Genomic DNA, 26,530 nt, shown 5'->3' with positions numbered 1-26,530 from the left:
AGTTGTATTTTGACCTCCTCTTTCCCAATTTGGATATTCTTTGATTTCTTTCCCTTGCCTGATTTCTCTGGCTAGCACTTCCAGCACTATGTTGAATAGAAGTGGTGACAGAGGGCACCCTTGTCTTGTTCAGTTCTTAGTGCGGATGCTTTCAACTTTTCCCCATTCAGTCTGATTTTGGCTGTGGGTTTGTCGTATATGGCTTTTAGAATTTTGAGATATGTTCCTTCTATTCCTAGTTTGTTTGGGGAATTTTATCATGAAAGGGTACTAACCTGTGTCAAATGCTTTTTCTCCACCTTTGAGTTGATCATATGTTCTTTGTTTTTGCTTTGTTTTATGGTGAATTACAATTACTGATTTTCATATGTTGAAAAATCCTTGCATCTGTGGAATGAAAACTATTTAGTCATGGTGGATTATTTTTTGACGTGCTATTGAATTCAGTTTGCTAGCATTTTACTGAGTATTTTTACACCTCCATTCATAAGGATATTGGTCTGTAGCTTTCATTATCTGTTGTGTCCTTTCCTGGCAATGGTAACACTCTTCTTTGTAGATCTGGTACAATTTGGCTACGAATCCATCTGGTCTAGGACTTTATGTTGTTGTTATTGGAAGAATTTTTATTGCTGCTTCAATTTTATTTCTCATTATTAGGCTGTTCAGGAGTTCTATTTCTTCCTGAATGAGTCTTGGGAGGTTTTGTATTGCTAGGAGTATGTCCATCTCACTACATTTTTGAGTTTATGTGCATAGAAAATTTTCTACTATTTGCAGGTGTTATTTTTCTTAGTTGTAATATCTCCTTTTCATTTCTGATTGAGATTATTTGGGCCAGTGCTTTTCTGTTTCTGGACAACATAGCAAGTAATCTATCAATTGTATTTATCTTTTCAAAGAACCAATTTTTGTGTTTTGTTGAACCTCTCTCTCTATTTTTTTCATTTTATTTAGTTCTCTTCTGAGTTTTGTTATTTCTTTTCTTCTGCTGAATTTGGGTTTGACTTGCTGTCATTTATCTAGTTCCTTAAGACATGCCATTATAAGATTGATTTGCGATCTTTCTTTTTCATGTAGGCATTTAAGATTATGAATTTTCTCCTTAGGGCTGCTTTTGCTGAATCCCATAGAATTTAATAGCTGTGTCCCCTTTGTCATTCAGTTCAAGAGATCTTTACATTTCCATCTTAATTTTAGAACTCACCTAATTTATCTTTCAGGAGCAGGTGGTTCAATTTTCATGACTGTGTAAAATGAGTGTTTCTCTTAGAGTTGATTTATAGTTTTATTACAGTGTTGTTTGAGAAAATACTGGGAAAGAGTTGTAATTTTTTGAATTTTTTGAGACTTTTTTGTGGCATGAGATATGAGTGAATTAATAATTTGTGGTATATGAACACTCTGGAATACTACTCATCTGTGATGAAGAATGAATTTAGGCTTTTTGCAACAATTTGGGTGGAATTGGTGACCATTATGCTAAGTGACATATCTAAAGAATGGAAAAGAAAAACCAGATTTACTCATTATTGAGAACAAGTAAATGTGCTCAGAGAGAAGTGGAAATCAAGGGGTCAGGGAGAGATAATGGGCAAAAACCTACATAACAGGTACAGTGAACACTAACTAGGTGATGGATACACTTACAACCCTGACTCAAGCATAGCAAAGTGATCCATGTATCCAAAACCAAGTGATCCAAAACACTTGTATCCCTAAAATATTTTGAAATAATTAGGAAAATAAAAAACTGAGTATTTAGGCCACAGAATAATTCTTTTTGAATATTAGTTTTGGAATTGATAAATTATTCTCAGAGTACAACGCAAATAGAGATTCCTACACTACTTTTCTATTGTTGCCGTAAAAATGATGGCAAACCAATCTTACAGTTGGCAGCAAATCACCAGAAGGTTTGAGTAGAGTTATTGGGCTGAAACCAAGTTTCATTTTTAAAGTTAATACTATTGAATTCCCTAAAATCTTAAGCACCCTTGATTTAATACCCTGTTTCCCCAAAAATAAGACAGCCTTTGAAAATAAGACCTACTTACAGGAAAGATAAGATGTCCCCTGAAAATAAGACCTAGCGTATCTTTGGGAGCACACCTTAAAATAAGACATTGTCTTATTTTCGGGGAAACAGGATAGTAGCATGTAACCAAATGGAATTGTCTAACTTTCTGGCATGCTTTAAAAAATCATTTCTACTCAGAAATTATTTTAAGTTATTTTAAAATAATTTATTAATCTAGGGCTTTTATTCTCAGTTATCACACAAATATCCCGAATACATCTTCACATTATTTTTAGTAGGATGATTTAATTAGGTGACCAAAATGTTTCTAGTCTCATTATTATTGGAATCTCTTATTTTCATATCAATTTATTTGGGGGGAGGCACACATATAAGAAAATGTGTATTTCTTTACATATTGATTTTCAAGGATGCTATTGATTGGTTTAGGTGCAATGCCATAATATATGAAGATGGATTCTTCTTATCAGTTATTTGGCATTATGTTCATAACCAACTTCTATATCCATAGTTTGAATCATGATTATAAAATCACTCTATTTAGAAAGTCTCTTTGTACTTCAGAAATCTGACATTAACCACCCTGTTTCACTGTCTAAGTGATTTTTTTTTTTGATTATTTCAGGTTAATTGAGGGCACATAGAATTAGGTTACATTTAAATTACATATTTATCATATACTAAATATTCAGATACATTTGGATTTATATCTAACTGGATATATAATTTTATTGATTTACCTGTCTAGTCCTATACCACTATCCCAGTGATTTAATTCCCATAAGTTTATAATGTTCTTTTTATACCTAGTAAGGAGTTTCCACACAATGTACTGTACTTTTTATTGTCATTCATGTTACTTCTCCCAGATAAATTTTATTGCTATTTATCAAGCTCCAAAATTCCTTTAGATTAGTCATTTTAACTGATTGGTTCATTTAGAAAATAATGTGATTTTAAAATGGCTAGTCAATAATGGTTATTTTGATCAATATTGTTTAATTTTGTTTGCGTTTCCCAGCTTAAAAGAGAGAATGATGAGAGGTATATATGTTCCTCCTCTTTTCAAATATCATCATTCATTGCAGTTAACAATGTCATGCTTAGAAAATTTCAGAAGATAAATTATGAAACTATTTTAATTATAAATAAGCCTAGAGTGTCCAGATAATATATACTATACTAATATATCAATACCACAGTTAGATACAAACTGTCCTATTAATATTATAACAAAGGGAGTGTTCACAGGTAATGACATTTAGTTTCTAACATAAAATAAATCCTCTTTTTATTCCTAATACAACCACAATTTTCTTTGCATGTAGTCATCCCTTCCCAGATTCTAGACCAAAAGTTGCAAAACAAATCATGGTAAACATTCTGGCCAATTCAATGTGAAGGCTGTCTGTTGAGACATGTCTGGGAAGAAGTTTTTATCTCCAAAGAAAAAGAAGCAGATATGCCCAGTGGATCCTTCTTATGTAGTGAGATTCTTCATAGCCCAGAAGCCCTTCATAACCCAGAGGTGTAAGAAATCCTAAACTTTTGTAATGAGCACCAAGCAAAATGCCCAACCACAGCTTCATTGGGAGATATTATGCTAATTATTTTGAGGAAGAAATAAATCTCTCTACTCCAGAGCAGAGGTGATCTATATTTAACTCTTTGTTATGTAAACATCCTTGAAAGGATAGTACAAAACTAAAGTTTGTCAGTGCCTTTGTTGGCAAGACACGCAGCAACATGAGTTACCCACAAAAACTGCATCCTAATGTTTTGAGAAATAATTGTAAACATATAGGTAAAACATAGTATCACATCAAGAGAGAATTGATGAATAGATGCAGGGCCCTTCCAGAATAGTCATATTGTCTACAGTACAAATTTCAATTCTCATCAAAAGAAAATATGTAACTTGCTAAATTTTATTTTCAGAGCATGATTAAATTTTCTAAAAATGTAATCTCTGCCCCTTTGATAATTAACCATAATTTGCATATGATAGCTTGTATGCAACAACTTTATATAAAACAATGTCCTCATCCAACTAGGAGTTTAAGGGCACTGAGCTATTTTAGGAAAATTTTGTCAATTTTTAACCCTTGTTTCACAAACATTAATGATATATTCACATGGATGTGTCAGCTCCAAAATTGTGTACAACTTCATTGACACAAGCATAATAGTTAATAGCAAGTGGTAAAGTTTGCATTTTCACGAATACCAATACATTTGAATGTTGACATAAAATGTTACTTTTGCAAACAGCAACCCAGGAAAAAAATGAGAAAAATTGCCATTCCTCATTTGTTAGTGCTGTACCTTCTCAATCTTAAGGGCTCTCATGGATTTGTTACTTGAGTAACATTTTTAATGATACATCCTATCTGTATCAACAAGACTCTTTGAATGTCCTGCTGCATAAAACTAAATCAATTCACAGAGGAATATTAAGATGTATTAATATTGGGATATATGATATTTGTAGGAACACAAAATGAAGAAGAGATATTTTTGCTGTTCAATGGCAGAAAATTCATTTATTATGCATTAAGTAATAATATATAAAAGAAAAAGCAATCACTCTATTGAATGGCTCAGTATCACTATAAAACACAGAAGCCATGCATTTTCTTCCCCTCAAGTATGCTTTGGAGTCATGTCTGCATCAGGGAAAAGCAACAGCTACCCATTTATAAAATAAATGAAATCCAAAAGAATCACAAATGACTAATATTTGCAAGCTGAGGGCATTCTTAATATGATATATTATAATAAGTTATAAATGATATATTTTAGACTATGTAAATCCCTGTAGGAATTAAGAAGAATAAGAAATAGACAGGCTTATTTTTTTCTTTTTAATCTGTTTTATGTATCATACACTTCTATGAATTTTAAAGACAAGATTCACATGAGAAATGGAGGGCTATCACAGAGTGCAAAGAGATTTTATGAAAATTATCTTCAATCTGGCATAGAAGATCAGACAGAATTTAAATTATGTGAAATAACAAAGTTCAGGGTTGTGGAACAGTATCTGTCTTAAAGAGATGGAGACTAAACTTGGATGCACAGCAGAACACTTTGGAGAATGCTAAAAAGAAAATACTGATACCAAGGAATCACACTGAACCAATTGAATTATTGAAGCTATTATTGAACCAATTGATTTCTGAAACAGAGAAAAAAGGCCAGAGTTTGGGAGTGTTAGAAAGGTCCGATGGGTCTTCATGACACTCAAAAAAGATTGAGGATCAACTAGTCTCAAGGTCTCTTGATTCTTAGCTTCTGGTATTTGTCTAAAACTGCTTCAACATACTCGGTAAAGACATTTTTATTAAAAAATGCACTAGGTGGCTCACGCCTGTAATCCCGGCACTGTGGGAGGCTGAGGAGGGAGAATCGCTTGAGCTCAGGAGTTCGAGACTCGCCTGAGCGACAGTGAGACCCCGACTCATGAAAAAAAATGGAAAAACCCAGCTGGGCGCCGCAGCGAGCGCCTGTAATCCCAGCGGCTTCCGGAGGCTGAGGCAGCAGGGTGCCCGCAGCCCGAGTCTGAGGTTGTGGTGAGCTACCACGCCCACTGCACTCTGCTCAGGGGCATAGGGTGGGACCCTGTCTCAACAACAACAAAAAAAAAATGCACTAGGAGAGGCGGAGCAAGATTGCGGCCGAGTAACAGCTTCCTTGCATCTGGGCACCGGGAGTCTGGGGAGATAGGACTCCAAGCATCTCTGGCTGGTGGGATCTGCCTATCATCACCCCTATGAGGATACAGGGAGTCAGCGAGAGACTTCTGGACCCCAAGAGGAGGACTAAAACAGTGGAAAAATGTTAAGTGGTCACATGTGTTCAATCCATCTGAACCCGCCCACAACTGAAAATTCAGTAGCAGCGAGACTGCAAACCAGAAAGGCCTTACCTGTGAACTGTTTTGGTGTCTTTGGACTTGGCACTCAGTTGAACTGCCTTGGGGAGAGCCTGAGCGGCAGTGTGGAGAACTTTGGCCCCAGTCTGAGCCACTGAGCCAGACGGAGCTAATAGTGTTTGGCTGTGGGTCACAGGGAGCCATTGTGAGCGATCTGCCCCTGCAAGCTCCACCCTCAGAATCTCAGAGCTAGAATCAGGTGGGAGCTGGTAACCCAGTTACCAAGTAGCCTAAGGATGGGGTCTGAGCCACCTTGCAGCCCTAACCCTCAGTGGCAGAGTGAGACCGGTTTTGGCACACTGGGTAAGTGGATAGCCACTTCACCAGTGATTCCAGCGACAAGCACTTTCCTGGGAAAGCTTCTGCTCAGTAAGTTTACAAGTTCAAAGTGCCTTTTAAGTGGGCCGAAGAGAGATTTAGGGTGTCTACCTGCTGGGGTTTGAGAAATCAGCAGCCTCCAGTCGTATCAGAACTGTGATTAACATCTCATACCCCAGAAGACCACGTGTTGCCCAGACAATATTCAATAACATATACATACTGCTTGGTTATTGGTTGTGCATTTTTTTTTTTTGGGGGGGGTTTGGTTTTTTTTTGTTTGTTTATTTTGATGTTGTTGATGTTGTTTTGTTTTTTAATTTCAACCTTTTCCATACAGATCCTTTTTCTTTCTCAATTTTTCTAGTTTAATTATAATTTCCTATTGCTGCCTTTTTCAATAATTAGAACTTCATTTTTGCTAGTGTTTCTACAACTATTATTTGGTTTTTCACGCAATTTTACCCCGTAAAGTTTTCTGTTTGCTTGTTTTGGTTTGATTTATAGCATTTTTGTCTTTCCACTCTACTTGGTGGAAGTGGGGTACTATGTCTGATCAGGTTAGCAAAGAGCTGCTGACCTCAAGGGAACCACCGAACTGGGCACCCCCAGAAGGTGGGGTTTTCATAAGGTTGTCTCAAAGTACCCTACTGTACACCTATATTGCTCTGTCTCCCTCTTTCTGTGCCTCTCTTCTTTAGGTCAATATTCCTTTTAACCACTCCCTCTCCTTTCTTTATTTTTCTTTTTTTTCTTATCACTCGGTCTTCCTTTCTTTCATCCCTTTCTTGCTCTTCAACCTTCTCACCCTTCTGGTCCTGTAACCCTTAGTCCACAAGCACAAGAAATAAAGAGCAAGAGGAAGTGAAAGGAAAATTAGGGCAAGGAAACAGATAAAAGAAATCACTCAGGAGGAAGAATAAGCAGAAAACTCCAGGCAACATGAAGAACTAGTCCAAAACAACCCCACCAAGGGACCATGAGGTAGCTACTGAAGATTATTCCACCTATAAAGAAATGTTAGTAATGACAGAAAGGGAATTTAGAATACACATGTTGAAAACAATGAAAGAAATGATGGAAACAATGAAGGAAACTGCTAATAAAGTGGAAAATAACCAAAAGGAAATCCAAAAACAGAATCAAATAAGAGATGAACGATATGAAGAATATAAAAAGGGATATAGCAGAGCTGAAGGAACTGAAACAGTCAATTCGGAGACTTAAAGATGCAATGGAAAGTATCACCAACAGGTTAGACCATGCAGAAGAAAGAATTACAGAGGTAGAAGACAAAGTTCTTGAGATAACTCAGATAGTAAAAGAGGCAGAAAAGAAGAGAGAGAAAGCAGAACGTTCACTGTCAGAATTATGGGACTTTATGAAGCGTTCCAACATACGAGTTATAGGAATTCCAGAAGGGGAAGAAGAATGCCCCAGAGGAATGGAAGCCATACTAGAGAATATTATAAAAGAAAATTTCCCAGATATCACCAAAGATTCTGACACACTGCTTTCAGAGGGATATCAGACCCCAGGTCGCCTCAACTCTAACCGAGCTTCTCCAAGACACATTGTGATGAATCTGTCCAAAGTCAAAACAAAAGAAAAGATTCTGCAAGCTGCCAGGAGTAAGCGCAAGTTGACCTACAGGGGCAATCCATCAGAGTGACCGCGGACTTCTCTAATGGAACTTTCCAAGGAAGAGAACAATGGTCATCTACCTTTAATCTACTTAAACAGAACAATTTCCAGCCCAGAATTCTGTACCCTGCTAAGCTAAGCTTTAAAATTGACAGAGAAATCAAATCATTTACAGGTATACAAACATTGAGAAAATTTGCCACAAAAAGACCAGCTCTACAGGAAATACTTCAACCTGTTCTGCATGCTGACCACCACAATGGATCAGCAGCAAAGTAAGAACTCAGAAATTAAAGGACAGAACCTAACCTCCACACTGATGCAAAAGATAAAACTAAGCAATGGACTCTCACCAAATAAGACGAATAGAATACTACCACACTTATCAATTATCTCAATAAATGTTAATGGCTTAATTCCACACTGAAGAGACATAGATTGGTTGACTGGATTAAAAAACACAAGCCATCCATTTGCTGTCTGCAAGAAACACACGTGGCTTCAAAAGACAAATTAAGGCTCCGAGTCAAGGGTTGGAAGACAATTTCCCAGGCAAATGGAATTCAGAAGAAAAGAGGAGTTGCAATCTTATTTTCAGATACATGTGGATTTAAAGCAACTAAAGTCAAAAAAGACAAAGATGGTCACTTTATATTGGTCAAGGGGAAAATACAACAAGAAGACATTTCAATCATAAATATTTATGCACCCAATTTAAATGCTCCCAGATTCTTGAAACAGACCTTACTCAGTCTGAGCAATATGATATCTGATAATACCATAATAACAGGGGACCTTAACACTCCTCTTACAGAGCTGGACAGATCCTCTAAACAGAAATTAAACAAGGATATAAGAGATTTAAATGAGACCCTAGAACAACTGTGCTTGATAGATGCATATAGAACACTCCATCCCAAAGATAAAGAATATACATTCTTCTCATCACCCCATGGAACATTCTCCAAAATTTATCATATCCTGGGACACAAAACAAATATCTACGCATTCAAAAGAATTGAAGCAAACATCACCCTGATACCAAAACCAGGAAAAGACCCAAACAAAAAGGAGAATTTCAGACCAATCTCACTCATGAATATAGATGCAAAAATTCTCAACAAAATCCTAGCCAATAGACTACAGCTTATCATCAAAAAAGTCATTCATCATGATCAAGTAGGCTTCATCCCAGGGATGCAAGGCTGGTTTAACATACGCAAGTCCATAAACATTATCCACCATATTAACAGAGGCAAAAATAAAGATCACATGATCCTCTCAATAGATGCAGAAAAAACATTTGATAAAATCCAGCATCCTTTTCTAATTAGAACACTGAAGAGTATAGGAATAGGTGGCACATTTCTAAAACTTATTGAAGCCATCTATGACAAACCCACAGCCAATATTTTACTGAATGGAGTAAAACTGAAAGCTTTTCCTCTTAGAACTGGAACCAGACAAAGTTGTCCTCTGTCACCTTTTCTATTCAACATAGTGCTGTAAGTTCTAGCCAATACAATTAAGCAAGACAAGGAAATAAAGGGAATCCAAATGGGAGCAGAGGAGGTCAAACTCTCCCTCTTTGCTGATGACATGATCTTATACTTAGAGAATCTCAAAGACTCAACCACAAGACTCCTAGAAGTCATCAAAAAATACAGTAATGTTTCAGGATATAAAATCAATGTCCACAAGTCAGTAGCCTTTGTATACACCAATAACAGTCAAGATGAGAAGCTAATTAAGGACACAACTCCCTTCACCATAGTTTCAAAGAAAATGAAATACCTAGGAATATACCTAACGAAGGAGGTGAAGGACCTCTATAGAGAAAACTATGAAATCCTCAGAAAGGAAATCGCAGAGGATATTAACAAATGGAAGAACATACCATGCTCATGGATGGGAAGAATCAACATTGTTAAAATGTCTATACTTCCCAAAGCAATCTACCTATTCAATGCTATTACTATCAAAATACCAACATTGTACTTTCAAGATTTGGAAAAAATGATTCTGCGTTTTGTATGGAACCGGAAAAAACCCCGTACAGCTAAGGCAGTTTTTAGTAATAAAAATAAAGCTGGGGACATCAGCATACCAGATTTTAGTCTGTACTACAAAGCCATATTGGTCAGGACAGCATGGTACTGGCACAAAAACAGAAACATAGACACTTGGAATCGAATTGAACACCAAGAAATGAAACTAACATCTTACAACCACCTAATCTTCAATAAACCAAACAAGAACATACCTTGGGGGAAAGACTCCCTATTCAATAAATGGTGTTGGGACAACTGGATGTCTACGTGTAAAAGACTGAAACTGGACCCACACCTTTCCCTACTCACTAAAATTGATTCAAGATGGATAAAGGACTTAAATTTAAGGCATGAAACAATAAAAATCCTCAAAGAAAGCATAGGAAAAACACTGGAAGATATTGGCCTGGGGGAAGACTTCATGAAGAAGACTGCCATGGCAATTGCAACAACAACAAAAATAAACAAATGGGACTTCATTAAACTGAAAAGCTTCTGTACAGCTAAGGAGACCATAACCAAAGCAAAGAGACAACCTACACAATGGGAAAGGATATTTGCATATTTTCAATCAGACAAAAGCTTGATAACTAGGATCTATAGAGAACTCCAATTAATCCACATGAAAAAAGCCAATAATCTCATATATTAATGGGCAAGAGACATGAATAGAACTTTCTCTAAAGATGACAGACGAATGGCTAACAAACACATGAAAAAATGTTCACCATCTCTATATATTAGAGAAATGCAAATCAAAACAATCCTGAGATATCATCTAACCCCGGTGAGAATGGCCCACATCACAAAATCTCAAAACTGCAGATGCTGGCATGGATGTGGAGAGAAGGGAACACTTTTACACTGCTGGTTGGACTGCAAACTAGTACAACCTTTCTGGAAGGAAGTATGGAGCAACCTCAAAGCACTCAAACTAGACCTCCCATTTGATCCTGCAATCCCATTACTGGGCATCAACCCAGAAGGAAAAAAATCCTTTTATCATAAGGACACTTGTACTAGACTGTTTATTGCAGCTCAGTTTACAATCGCCAAAGTGTGGAAACAGCCCAAATGCCCACCAACCCAGGAATGGATTAACAAGCTGTGGTATATGTATACCATGGAATACTATTCAGCCATTAAAAAGAATGGAGACTTTACATCCTTCGTATTAACCTGGATGGAAGTGAAAGACATTATTCTTAGTAAAGCATTACAAGAATGGAGAAGCATGAATCCTATGTACTCAATTTTGATATGAGGACAATTAATGACAATTAAGGTTATGGGGGGGAAGCAGAAAGAGGGACGGAGGGAGGGGGGTGGGGCCTTTGTGTGTGTCACACTTTATGGGGGCAAGACATGATTGCAAGAGGGACTTTACCTAACAATTGCAATCAGTGTAACCTGACTTATTGTACTCTCAATGAATCCCCAACGATAAAAAAAAAAAAAAAATGCAGTAGGTACTGTTCTGAGAGTAAAAATTAGCCATGTAGGGAGATAGATTCAAACCTCTAAATGATACTCTATTTTTACAAAGAGAAAGGTAAAATCCATTAACGTACACACTGCTACGTGGACTGTTTCTTAACTGCATTATCAACATCATCTGGGACTATACGATTCTCTCTCTACCTGGTTGCACTGGCCTTCTTTTATTTCTTGTATGTTCTCAGGGAGCACATGCTTTTCTTTCTGCTTGTGAAAGATAATTTCCCACCAATTACTTTCTAGTTAATTCTAACTACTGTTTCCCAGCTCAGCTCATGCCATTTCTTCATGGAAATTTACCTAAATTACCCAGAATGCTCTCATACATTCACAGATGGAGCACAGTCTGCTTGGCAATTGGTTAAGGGCTGAGTATAACCTACTGCAATTCTTTTTAGATGGGAAGAAGGGAATTTTACCTGGTTTTTCATGAAGAGCAATTTTGACAGCAAGTTAATAGAAAATAAATTGATTATTTTCATGAAGATACATTTCACCATCACTAAAAATATTATCAGTAAATTATTGAGTAGTCTATTAAAACTGAAGCACCATTATCAAGATGAGTTTAAATTAGAATTATATGAATATTTTCTAGGAAAATAAATCATCCTTCATTTATTCATATTTTATTTATTTATTTATGTATTTTCTAGGCAGGGTCTTACTCGATCTCACCAGTGAGAGTGTGGTGGTATCAGCATTGCTCACAGCAACCTTAAACTCCTGAGCTCAAAAGATCCTCCTATCTAAGCCTCCTAAGTAGCTGGGACTACTGAAAAGCACAACCATGCCTTGCTAATTGTTTTCAATTTTTTGTAGAAATTTTCAATTTTTACTGAGGTTGGTTTTGAACTTCTGTAGTCAAGCTATCCTCCCATTTTGGCTTCCTAAAGTGTAGGATTACAGTCTTAAGCCACCATGCCTGGCCATAAATTACATTTTATCAAAATTTCACATTCATCCACATCTATGTTCTCTAAATCCCATTTTTTTAATCTGTTCTTATATGAAATTATTTATATTTGCCTACTATCTTTGCTTTTCATTAACTACTTAAGAGTTACACCAGATATGTACCTTTAAAAAAATTCTTATTTTTATTTATTTGTTGTGCCTGTTGGGTGAGTATATTAACTATTTTTATTACATTACATTTTCTTTCTACTTTAAAATTAAATGAATATTCATAGGAAAAGAGTAACAATTTTTATATTTTCAGAAAGTGATACTGCTTTCATCATTCATCTTGTTTTATGCTAAAATTTATTTTATCCCTTTTGAATCTTTCATTTTCTTAATTCCTGTGTTATTTCAAATTCTTTGATTTATTAGTTTCAGTAAATGTACATGGATGCTATAGTTTCAGACTATTTATTTGACTAAAAATGCTCTCCATTGTTCTAGCTTCTGGTTAATATAATAATACGTGGTAACTTGGTCAGATATAGGAAACTTGGGTAACACATGTTCCATCAACGCTGTTGCTACTCCCTTTTCTCTGTCATTTTATTTCGTTGAAATTTCTGATACCAACCTGGCTTGTTTTACTTTGCTCCTTTTCAATCTGTATTCTTATAAGAATATTTTTTCTAAGACTTTTAAATATTGAAATAACCATTGTGGTGTATTTAACTATTTTTTGTCCATTTTGCTTATCATTGCTAAAGTTCTGGTAATTAGAAGACAGCTACTTTTAGCTCTTTAAGTATGTTTTCTGTTATTTACATATTATTTTTGATTTTTATTTCTCTTTTTTATTCTGAAATTACTCTTCGTCTATCTTGATTTTTTAAAAGTTTGACTTCTCCTATCCCAACTTTCAGCTCTCCAGTTTTATCTTAGCAGAAAACTGACTGAGTCCCTTGATCCACGATTCTTCAGGTCGACATTCATTTTTGTTTGGTGACTTAAGGTCTCCTCAGCTTTCCTTGCCTATACCTTGAGCAAATGTCACTGAAGTCTCTGGCTTGTAAAAGCACACACTTTCACTCTTGCTCTTGTTCATGTAAGTGCTGGGAGATTTCTCAAACTGAAATAATCAACATTTGTGGATTTTTGAATTTCATCTCCTCTGCTTACATGTATCCATTGATATAGCATGTATGCCTGTGTGTGCACATACCCAAGAATACATATATACTTATGTACATGCTACACACACACCTCTTTGTCTTATGTGTTTTGTCCTTGTAGTTAGTATTAATATTTTTATGCCACCTATTTCTGCCTCATGTTACATTACTAGAATTCTGTCCATGGGTGCCCTTCATCTCAGGTTAGTGGGTTCTATTGATGCCTGTCATTTTCTACTTATGCCTAGGGATAAAAAAATATGATTATTATGGAAGAAACCTTCAGCTCTGTGATTTACCAAGTTTGATCCCACTGGAAGAATTTCCACTCTGCATCTTTTACTCTTGCAACTTTTAAAGGAACTACATCTTTTGCTACATCCAGGAAAATCTAACATCTTTCCAAGGGAAAACCTCTGCCAGTGGGTGAAGAGCCCCAAGGGAATCCCTCAGATGTTTAAATCAACATCTTGATCTGAAATTTTGCTATTTCCACAAGCCTCCTAGTAATTATTTTAAAATTCTGCCAAGACTCCTTCTTAACTATACTTTCCAGAACAATTTTTAGAAAACTGTTTTGCATACGTTGCTTATAAATTGAATGGAGTGGCCATGGGGACTCCCAGGAAAGAAGTCCCCCAATTTAACTCAGTTCCCTACATGATCCTGCTACTTGTTGCATCTGGAAAAAATACTATCATATTGAATTACAGTAGCACCTCTGTATGCTAGACACCCAAGGGACTGTAACAAACTTACCTACATACGAAGGTGGTCAAGATAAGGAGCTAGGCCTACTGTACTAATTCAGACTTGTGTATATCTGGTTTATGAAAATCCGGTCAACTTAAGGAATTTGTCAGTGTAGGGGGGTGGTCAACTATGGCAGTTCTACTGTATTTTCACACTGACATCAGATGATGTATCATTGTAAATTTCCTTGTGTCATGCAATTATTCAATTCCAACGTCCCTAGCACGATAGAGACTTTATGGAATGTTCTCTGTCTTTCTTACTGGCTGTTTTCTGCAAGCTCATAGGTCTTGAACTATTATTTTTGCTTCCTTTAGTAGGATACTTGAATTTACTTTCTTTACTTTTTTTTTTTTTTTTTCAATTTTGGCCGGGGTCAGGCTTGAACCCACCACCCATGGTATATGGGGCCGGCGCCCTACTCCTTGAGCCACAGGTGCCACCCTTGAATTTACTTTATTTAAATATTTTTCTATAATTCATCTATTTTCTGAAATATCTTAACTTTCAGTGCGAAAGAGTTTTGATCCCTAGGTTATCTATATTCTTTTAAGTAGCCACTTAATATCAAAAAGGGGGAATGTACTAGGGGAGAGAAATTTTACAAAGGCTTGTGTTTCTGTTACTATTTCTTTCCTCCCATTACAAAGAGCAGGTTGCTCTTCTCTCTAAGGCTGTTGTCACACCTCCTGCCTTGGCAGAGCTTCATTTTCCTAACTAAGCTCTTCTTTCTCTCGCTCTCGCTTATGCTCTTTGTTTCTTTTTTCTTGCTTCTCCTATTTTCATCTCTTTTACTATTTTTCTCATCACCATTTGTGAATGTCCTGGTTTAAAAAAAAAACATTTTCCCCAGTTTTAATTCTCCTATTCCTTATGTTACATTTATTCTTCTCTATTCCCTTTCAAAGCTAAATATCTTGAGTTTTCTACATTGTGGTTTTTATTTTCATTTCTTTCCTTCCCAAAATGTTTCTTCATTCACAACTCATCTGCATTAATTTTTTTTTGGTTTTCCTACTAAATTCTAGAATATAATCCTTTAATTCTTCTGTCATGACACTAAAGATACTTTGCTTTATTATTTGTCCTTAAAATAAACAAATGAAATAAAATATGAGTTACTATCTTCTCTGCTCTTCACTTTATCCTTAGCACATAATAGGCCTATTACTTATAAAACATTTACAAATATATTAACATTTATTATATTTTATTAATGGTTTTTATTGAAGACAAAATAACTTTGATTCTTATCTTGTTTCTCACAATTAAAATAGAATGGACATAAATACATTTAGAGTAAGGTGATTGAAAACATTCACAATTACTAATTAAAAAAAGAATATGATGAACAAGATTGGAAAAATAACAATAAAAATTTATAAGTCAGAAAATGAAGAAAATCCATTGAAGCTTTTAAAGATCTCAAATATTAGTTTGTGGTTAATAGAAGAGGAATGGGAAGAGACTCAGAATCCCTCATGAGAGTGGTATATTGAGTCAAAGTGTTGGGTCTCTGTGATGTTTCTTTATCATCAGTGAGAGAAACCTCGTTTTTAATATATTTCTGTATAGGACTTTCACTAGTATTTAGCTTATACAAAGGATTCTGCTGTCTAAAATGGAAGCCATTTTTCCTTTCTTTATTGGTTCCAGTTAAAAAAAATAGCTATAAACATTACTGGTTATCTACCCTCTAGATCCCTTTTCTATCCTTCTCTACCCTGTTCTGTGTCTGGAAGGCTGCCTGTGAAAATTGAAGTACCCTGGCTCCCTTGCCCTCGGCCTTCTGGTTATAGTCTGCCAATAGGAGCTGTTATAACAAAGGTAGAGTAGAAAGGTGAAGGGATTAATCTCTCCATTAGCTCTTTCTTTCTTTCTTTCTTTTTTTTTTTTTTTTTTGTAGAGACTGAGTCTCACTGTCCCGCCCTCGGTAGAGTGTTGTGACGTCACACAGCTCACAGCAACCTCCAACTCCTGGGCTTATGCGATTCTCTTGCCTCAGCCTCCCGAGCATCTGGGACTACAAGCGCCCACCACAACGCCCGGCTATTTTTTTGTTGCAGTTTGGCCGGGGCTGGGTTTGAACCCGCCACCCTCGGCATATGGGGCCTGCGCCCTACTCACTGAGCCACAGGTGCCACCCTCTTTTTCTTTCTTTTTTTTTTGAGACTGAGTCTCACTATGTTGCCCTTGATAGAGTGCTGTGGCATAACAGCTCACAGCAACCTCCAACTCTTGGGCTTAAGCAATTCTCTTGCCTCAGCCTCCAATGTAGCTGGGGCTACAGGCACCCTCCACAATGCCCAGCTGTTTTTCAGTTGTAGTTGTCATTGTTGTTTGGCAGGCTGGGGCTGAGTTAGAACCCTCCAGCTCCGGTGTATGTGGCTGGTGCCCTATCCGCTGAGCCACAGACGTCGTTCCACTAGCTCTTTACCTCATGATAAAAATAGTACCAGCTGTTTTTCACCACCTTATGTGCTTAAGAGGGAGAAGAATATAGCAGATAAAAGCCTCTACAATCAAAGTTCCTGGCTTTGGCACACAGCTCTATTCCATTTATATGCTGTGTAATCTTAGAATAGTTACTTGGTCTATAAAATGGGAATGAGAAAAATCACCAGACAGATATAGAAGCAGAAGAATAGGACCTGTGATGAGAGAAAAACAGAAACCACCCCAAACGGATACAAATGTTAGAATTGACAAGTCAGATATTAAAACATTTGTATAACTATATTTTATATTTTTAATTAGTTAAAAAGAATAGTAAAGATATTCAACAGACTCAAGTTTAACTTTTATCAATTAAAAACCACAATGGAAAGGTACTGGATAGAATTACTGACAACTAAGACACAGGAGCAGACAGAAATTTTTGAGGTCTGTGATCTTGAGTATGCAGCAATAAAACAATTAGAAACACAGAGAAAAATAATTTTAAAAAGAAGATGACCATGAGTGAGATGGGAGATAACGTTGAGTGGCCTAGTATATGTGAATGACTTATGTCCATAAGAGAGGAGAAATAATGGCAGAGAAACAAACATTATAAAATATACAGTGAAGAGATTTCATACCTGATGAAAATTATAAAGCACCAATCCAATAAGAAAATATACAGCAGGTAGAAGCACCAAGTATGATATCAAAACTAGTGACAAAGAGAAAATATTAAGAGACTGAATATAGGGTTAGTATTATAGAAAGAATAGAAAAATTCACGTAGAAAAAATGCAGACATGAACACAGTGGAGAGATATTTTTAAGGTAGTACAATAAAAGTTTTCAGCCTATAATTATTTACCTTGTAGAGATATTTCTCAAGGAAAGGAAAAATATAGAGTTGTTAAAACATACCAAAATGAAAATTATAATCGCCAGCTGACCTGTACCATAAGAAAAATACATGATGTCTTTCAGGCAAAAGAAAAATGATGCTAGGTGGGATTATAATCAAACCAAAGGAATGATGACCACTTAAAATACTGAATGCATAGGGAAATTGATAAGCTCTATTTACACTGTCATTGAAATATCTTTAACTGTCTTTATAAAAAATTAAAAATGTGTTATAGTAATATAACATATATGTGACTAAAATGTATACCATTAACAGCACTAAAAGTGTAAAGAAAGGAAAACAAGGAAATAACTTTAAGATTCTTATACCTGAAATGGTGTAATGAGTATGATACATTAGTTATATAATAAGCTATAAACTTTGAAGTAACCACTGAAATATAAAACAAATTACAGATAATAATCTAGCAAAGGAGATAATATTGAATCATAAAAAACTTAATCTGAAACCAGACGTAAGAGGCAAAGAATGAGTGGTAGACAGAGAAAGTATATTGAGATGATGGATATTATACCAAACCATGGAACTAATCACATGTAAGTGATTTGAACATTCTGATTAAAAATCAGAAAATAGCATACTGCACTAAAATGAAAGACTCAACTATAAGTTGCCTACAAGAAACACATTCAATATAAAGATACAAATACATCAAAATTACAAGAATGAAAAAAGAACTACTGTGCAGATTCTATATTAAAAAAAAAAAAAAACCTGAGGTCAATGAGAAAAAATAAGATGGGTAAAACATGATTTCTTGACAAATTATTAGGGGTGGGACACCACTGAGTTTGTTGCTACTTTCACACATTTACCTCCTCTGCACACGAAAGTTACCATGCTCAGTCCACAGAATTTCTACAAACTTCACTATTTGTGAAGACATTCTAAAAGTTATAAAGTACCTGTGCAAATATAATACTATATGGAGTATGTCGGCCACATTTCTCCACCAGTTTGGAGGCTGCTGCATTGTCCAAGAAAAAAGATGGAAGTTTAGAATTAATGATAATAATTATTAGTAATAATGGAGAGGACTTGATGGAAGTGAGCTCCGTTTCCCTGGCAGTATTCCTCAAAGTTGGTGGATAATTAGATGGGCAAAAGTCACAGGAGAAACAAGAACTAAAAATGAATTTTGAACATATATAACTAAGAAAATAATGATAAAAGCTGAGATAGGAAGCACTGAAATGAGCTCTGTTTTGGACACTAGTGTAGCTTCAGTACACAATATTTAGGAGAAAATATGAAGCTGAAGTACAGGAGAATACGATAGGCAGACTCCTAAACTGCCCTGCCCTCAATTTTCTGCCATAATTCCTGAGAACATGGATGTAATGAGATATTATACCCAGGTTCTCTTATGGTTTGTGAAAAAAGAAAATCAAAGATTTAATTAAAATCTTTATTAAATGACCTTAACTTAATAAAAGGAAGATTAAAGAGGGTGCTAATCAAATCACATGAGTGTTTTAAAAGCAGTGTTTTCTCTCTTTGGTCATTAAAAGAGGAGTTAAAGAGATTCAAACTTTGAGAAGGTTGAGTTATTGCCTTGCTGGTTTTGAAGCACTGTTGCTGGCTTGCTGATGAAAGAAGCCAAGTGCAAGAATGGGAGAGTAGTCTCTGTAAAAAGAAGCCACCTTCTGGCAAAAGATAGCAAAGACAAGGGAGCCTAGTCCTATAAGAGTTTGGATTTTACAAAAAACCTGAATGAGCTCAGAAGCCTTAGTCTTCCCATCAGCTTTTATATGACATCCCAGCCGTGCAATATCTTAATTTCAGCCTTTGAAACTCTATGCAGAGAACCCAGTTGAGTCTACCAAGATTCCTGACCTGTTCAACTGTGAGATAAAAAATGGGTATCAGAACAGGAATAGGGGGGTGGGAGTGGGAAGTTTAGTGGCTACATTTATTAGACAAAGAAGTTTTCAGGACAAAGAATATCATTAAAGAAAGCAGTCTGACATTGTGGAATGGTACTAATACAAAGTCTAACCATTAAGTTTGCTAACTCATTCTAGAAATGATGCTGCATCCCTTATTACTGAATGTCACTATGGTCACCTTCTAAGTACTCCTCTAGGGAAACTATGAACTGATGCCAGCACCTAATCCACCCTTCAAAGCAATTTTGGAACTCTTTTTTTTTGGAATGGCCATCAGAGCAGTCATCGTACTGCCCTTAATGTGCTGAATGTCATCAAAACTTCCTTTCAATATTTCCTTTATCTTCATGTAAAGAAAAAAAGACATTAGGGGACAGATCAGGGGTAGGGAGAATGTTCCAATACAGTTGTATTTACCAGCTGAAACCTCCCTCCCAGACAGTGCTGTTTGAGCTGGTTGGGATGCAAGAGCTGCCGCGGCTCACCCAGTCGGTGGGCTTCAGTCCGAGGGAGAGCAGGGAGAAGGAGCGAGGAAGGTTGAGAGGTCGGCGCAGGAATGACAGTCTGACACACCACGGGTTGGAGTATGCAGCTGTAACTTTACTGTGAAAGCATGCAAGTACTTATACACTTTTTCTTACAGGCAGGGGGCGTCATACACAAGAGTTATTTTGAGTTAGTGGGAGAGTTACAATCATTTACTTAGATGTACAGATTTTTCCTTTATGTTTGCAGTTTCTCATGCTTAGGTAAGCTCTGATTGTTCGAGACATTTTCAACAACAATTCAATTGCTCTGCCTTTTGTTGATAACAGTCAAAAGCATGTCCAGACTAAACAGTACAAAGTTTAACTCACTATAAAAGAGCTGGTCTCAGCATGGTTGTGAAGTTGTTTGCTTCTTCCTCTTTCCAGAGATAACAAGGTTTGCATTTTCTTGCTAACTGCTCAAGACAAAGGGAAGGCTGGCATAATTTCTTACTTCTCTGTTTATCCTGCTTTCCCTGCCTTTGCGTGATTGTACTATTTTGATTTGTATAGGATCATTGTCTATTCTAGTTATAAATGATTCTTTTTTTAATAAAACATCTATACATTGTCTGAAATCATTGGTATTTACTGTGAAGGTATTTATTACTTAAACGTCTTAGTGCCTGACTTATAGGCGGTATTGAGTCTAGCAAGCTCGTGCCTTATCTCATCCTGCAGTGCAATGGGTCCAGCCCTGAGAAAGCACATTGTGATTAGTATCAGAACACACAGACCTATGCTAAAGAAAAACAAAGTGATAAATTTTAAAGATTGCCACGGTCGTTCAAGCTCCTGCGGGTGGTTTGGCACGTAGAGCACCGTTTCTGATGCTGTTTGTGCAGGGGTCGCTGGGGGCGAAGCTCCGTGGAGCACAAGCCTCCTTACCGGTGTTCTAAACGCGGTCAGCACCGCCTCGCTTCGGCGGTAATGCCGTGGGCGCGGCAAAGAGCCATGGATTTTTGGTAGAAAGTTCAAGTCTTTTTTTGTCTAAGTTGTTCACTGACTTTTCAACACATCTTAATAGTATACTTGGTTAATTAACTGTTTGTCCAGTATTGATAATGAATAAGTCCTCTGATATCAAAAAAAGTTGGCACCATCATTTTGACTTAATTTGGACTCTCGGAAATTTTTGGTTGTGGAGAACTTGCTGACTTCCATTGTCCATGCTGACCCTTTGTTTCAGGTTTGTATTGATACACCCATGTATAATCACCAGGGACAACACCCCCCAGACATCATCTGGGCTCTCCAAAGAGTCTTGGGAAACTTTCACTCTCCTTTGCTTTTGTTTATCTGTGAGTTCCTTTGGGACTAATTTGCACACACCTTTCTTATGCCAAGATTGTCATTTATAATTTTCCTGTTTATCAGGGTTTACTTGGTCTGCTATGCTTCTCACTGTCAGATGATGACTTTTAGCCACAATTTGACAAATTTTTGCTGTGTTTTTATCAATTCTGCTCATTATCGGCCACCCCAATTTTTCTTCATTGGTGATATTTTCTCTCCCCTCAGAAAAACTTTTACTCCATTTGTACACTGCCATGCATTATCTCCATAAGCTTGGATCAACTTTTCCCTCATTTCACTTCCATTCTTGAATTTAACAAGAAATTTAGTGTTTGTTCATTTCCCTAATTGAAAGTCCAACATTCTTGTGAAACATGCACAAAATCATGCAATAACAATAAGGCCACCACTCCACCAGGCACTGCCATGTATCAAAACTGATGTTGAAATTGGAAGTCAACAGTGACTTTGATGTTCCACATACTTCTTATGTGATTGCTTTTATTTTTCTCACATTGGAAACTGTAGACTTATAAGAGTTTATTCATATCACATCAGTTTCCTGTGTCATATTTTTCCCCCTTTTTCCTATTAATTCTGTGGGGAAATAGATCAGTATTCCAGGTATTAGGTTATAGCTTTATTTTGAACAAGAATCTGTACAGCAAGTTACACCAAAACATAATATTGACTTGTCCAATTCAGAGAACTAAATTAGTCTCTCTCTCTCTATATATATATGTGTATATATTATATATTATACATATATAAATATATAAATAATATACATATATAAAAATATATGTATATTATTTTTACATATATAATATATACATATATATTTTTATATATGTATATTATTTATATATTTATATATGTATAATATATATAATATATATACATATATATATTTTTTTCTTTACTTCACTTGAGCCTTGAAATCATCTTGAATCTTGAGGTAATTTTCTTTGCATCTTCAATGTCAAATTCAGATCTTGGCATACCTGAACTCTTCCAACAGGGCTTTGCATTTTGGGAACATTAGAGAAGGTAACTGCTCTAGCGTTTTAATTGAGGCTGTGACTGCTAAATGTGGCATACCCTACAAAGAGAGCGCTTATCTCACCACATGATGAATGGGGACGCATAGGAAAGGCTGGCGAGGCCCACAGTGGAGTTGCCATATCCTGTGAGACATCCAGTTGCAGTCAACATAGTCTTTAGAGATGCTGTTCTTACTTCTATTCACAAACTTGGGAAATTTTAAAATATGTGGGAGACAATACTCTGATTTTGTTCATTTGAATTTAATTTTAGAAAGTACTTTTGAAGTAAAATTCAATAATAAATGTGTTTCTATCTTTGACCTACTAATTTTATTTATGCAGATGGTCATAATAAAAAAGAAATGTTTATAAAGTTGTAAGTAGATGGGTTTAATTCATTATCACTTATATTTATTCATATTTATTAAAAACATCATCGCCACATACATTGTTCCAGAGACTGTATATATTCAGTATAGTGAAGTGTCTGATACATGATTATTGAATGAAAAATTCATTAGTGAACTTTCATGTCCTTAATGACTTGATGTCTTGTGTATTGACAATCATATATATTATATTAATTACCTTTCATAGGAGATTATTTTATAATGATACATATATCTTTAAAGATGAATTATATTTTCATTGCTTTTAAAGAATATAATTTCCCAACGTTTTCTTTAATTCACATTAAAGAGTCCACTGTAAAAAAGAGATGTGAGTGATATTTTGCTAAGGAATGTGTTTATTTCTTCTGTATGCATCATGATGATGTGTAATTAAATTATTAAGATTTTAATTATGTTCCATAAGAAGTATTTGAGGCATTTAGCTTATTTTATGCCATAATAATGTTTTTACCTCTGCTCAGTCTACCATGAAATGTCAGGTAGGCATTGCAACTCAAGTAATTTCATCTTTGGATTCTTATAATTATTTAGACTAAAATTTGCTTGAGTTTTTCTTGACTTTTTCTGCAGTTGTTGTTCAGATACTGAGGATTATAATTTCATTTGTATTTAACAGTAAATCTTCCTTCCACTCTCTAGTCTGGACACATTGACCTCAGTTATTCTTACATGTTGGATTATTCTTATGGACTTCAATCATTTCAGTCATTAGGAAAATGTAAGAAAGAAGTATATTCTAAGAAGTTGCTTTCCAAGTGGCAATTATCAGCAGGACTAGTGTGTTTGAATAGAGAAATGTGTTTTCTCCTAATGAGATGTGAGGTAGGGATTATAGGATTAAGTTCATCTACCTCACCAACCTGGACAAAGACTGGAGAAGTGCCTTCATCCTCACTCTGCAGTACAATGGCTCCCTTCGTGGGTATTCAAAGCTGCAAAATAAGAACTTAAATTTCCCCCAAGTCCCTCTCTTTGTACTTGAATACAAATTTTGAAATAAATAACTGATACCAACATCACATTTCTGATTACCCCTGTACAACAGAAATACTTTATCTTTTCAAACATTCAAAGAATATGTTTTACCTGTTGGAATTTTAATGACTAAACTATGCATGTCAAGCTAAATGGAAACTTTTATAACAAATGCTGTACTAATAGTGCATGAGAATATATCACTGCAAGTAATAATCAGTATCTTTCTGATTCCCTATTTTTAATAAATTTTATTACACACTTTAAAATGAAGATGAAATAGCTATCTAAAGAACTTTTATTTTTTCTACTTATTCAGCTCCGACTGTTCTATGTACAGAATTTGCTATGAATTCAGAATTGGCTTTCTAATTGAATATCTGTAGATGATCTAAGTGACTAAATAAAATGTAAAATTTAGGTCTGTAATTTGAGATTCAGTTTTTTTCCCCTTGATAAATATCAGATTTATTTCTGATAAAAAGAAATGTTTATAAAGTTGTAAGTAGATGGGTTTAATTCATTGTCAGTTTTTTTCCCCTTGATAAATATCAGATTTATTTCACCAGACCTCCTCGTGAACAATTAAGGACACACAGATATCAGAAAGTTGGAGGGTATTATACAGACCTCAACTGTAACAGGAATTCAGATCGGAACTGAGATTCAGTTTTTAATTATGTATCCTTCATTAAGTCTGGAATCCCAAGGGACAGTGAAAGGTTTTAGAGATGTCATAGGTAGAGTGAATAAGTGCCTGATGGTCTACTGCCTTATTGTTTGGACTGGCTGTACCATTCATGAAATTGAGAGTCAGATCTGAGTCTCAGATTGGCCCAGTGCTTCTGCATCCAAACTTATAGTTCTTCTATGATGTTTCTTGACATGAGAAATGGCTGTAATAGGCAGTAGTGTTTGGCCAGAATGCATCTATACATCATTGCCATCTCAAGACCTTTTAACTTCTAAAACTACTTCATCATCATTGAAACCATAAATTTGCAATTGCTGTTAAAAGAACAGCTACAAAATATTTAAACAGCTCTTTTTTTAGTAGTTTAATGTAATATTTGTTATACTACCCCTGAATTTAGTCTGCCAAATCATAATACTGCATCCTTCCACTTACCCTGTTTCCTTAATGTCCCTATAATATCTTTCTGAAGTTTATTTTTTATTTTACTAGCAACTCTATGCTAGTTATACATAATCTCTTATTTGTTTTTATGTAGGGGAAACCTCAAGAGACAAAGGATAGTAATACTTATTTTACTTCATCTAAGGAAGGGAGGGCTAGGATTCAGATAATGCCTAAACAGACTTTATGCAGATCGTGGTAATGTAACTGCCACTATACCTTTAGAAGATGACACATAAATTCAAATAATATAGTACGTACCTCTTATTATGAAATTATCATCACAGAAATTTGATTATAATTTTGCTTTCCAAATCATAGGCCCACAGGAAAGAGTGAGCTGCCTGAAGAATGTGCCTACAGGCTTTGGTAGCCATTTTCTTGGAGTAAGATAATAAGCTGAGTTTCACATTATAATTAGCTTTTCATGTAGCAATTCTTCCAAGTCAAACATTCTAGTCCACATGACTGTTAGCATTCTCATTATGAATGAATAAGTTGGTATTACAGATTTTTTCCCACTGTTTGTTCTACATACAGGCCTAGTTTAGAAAGGGGGTAAGGAATATGAAAGGCAAAGTTGGTTGTTGGGAGAGAGGGAGACTTGAAAACAAAGTCACCAGCCTGAGCTAGCCTAGATAGAAGATTTCAACAAAGGGAATACTCTTCCTTTGTACTCCAAACTTGTAAGAAGGACGAGAGGGTAGGGAGGAGACTCTAAGATGGCTTATTAAAGCTCTCAGCTATAGTTTTAAGGGAAGTATAATTAAGAAGCTCTTTATCCAGATTCTTCAGCTATCAAAAGAGAAGCACAGGAAGCATTAGAATGGTGGTGGGGAGATTCATGAAATAAAGACCATTAAGTAAAGACAAAGAAGTATCATGTTGGGCTGAGCTAAAGCGAGGGCAGCCGCAGTGCAAATAGTAGGTAGAGAGCTGCTATTTGGAGAGCTATAGATCAGCTTTTCAGGAGCTCGAGATATCTGAGATGGGCCAAATGAGACAGCATATTACTGTGATTGTCACATCAATTGTACTTGGGACTTCCTGGGCACTCGTTTGCATCCACAATTGACTCCACTGACCTAAGGTACTGCTGTTTATACTCTTGTGAATAATATTATCATGTTATATAAGATGAACTCACTATGCCTATCTAATCAGATTTGGTATTTAAACAAGGGTAAATGTCAGACTTTCTCTAGGTTAATTCAAATAGGTAAATTAAAGTTGATGTTGCCTGTCAGTTACTTGATCTTTCCCTTATCAATGCCTTCTGTATTGTTGTATCTCATGTATGTCTTTTCCATTCGAATTTCAATATAATCAACTTCAGTTGCTCACCCAAGGATGTTTTCCAGGGCCCCCGACTGTCCCTCTCTCTTTCCACTTTTAGTTGTGTAATACTCCTTCATTTAAGAGGTTTGTCAACCTCCCCAAACTCTTGCTTCTTCAAAAATACATTTCTCTGTGACTATTTGCATATTCCTACACCTAATTTCTTATAATTCATGTCCATAGTATGGGCAGTGTTATCTTTCCTGCTAGAGTTCAGACCATGTTACTTAT

Source organism: Nycticebus coucang, chromosome 4 (genome assembly GCF_027406575.1).
Source record: "Nycticebus coucang isolate mNycCou1 chromosome 4, mNycCou1.pri, whole genome shotgun sequence".
Classification (NCBI taxonomy): domain Eukaryota; kingdom Metazoa; phylum Chordata; class Mammalia; order Primates; family Lorisidae; genus Nycticebus; species Nycticebus coucang.
This window is presented reverse-complemented; position numbering follows the sequence as displayed.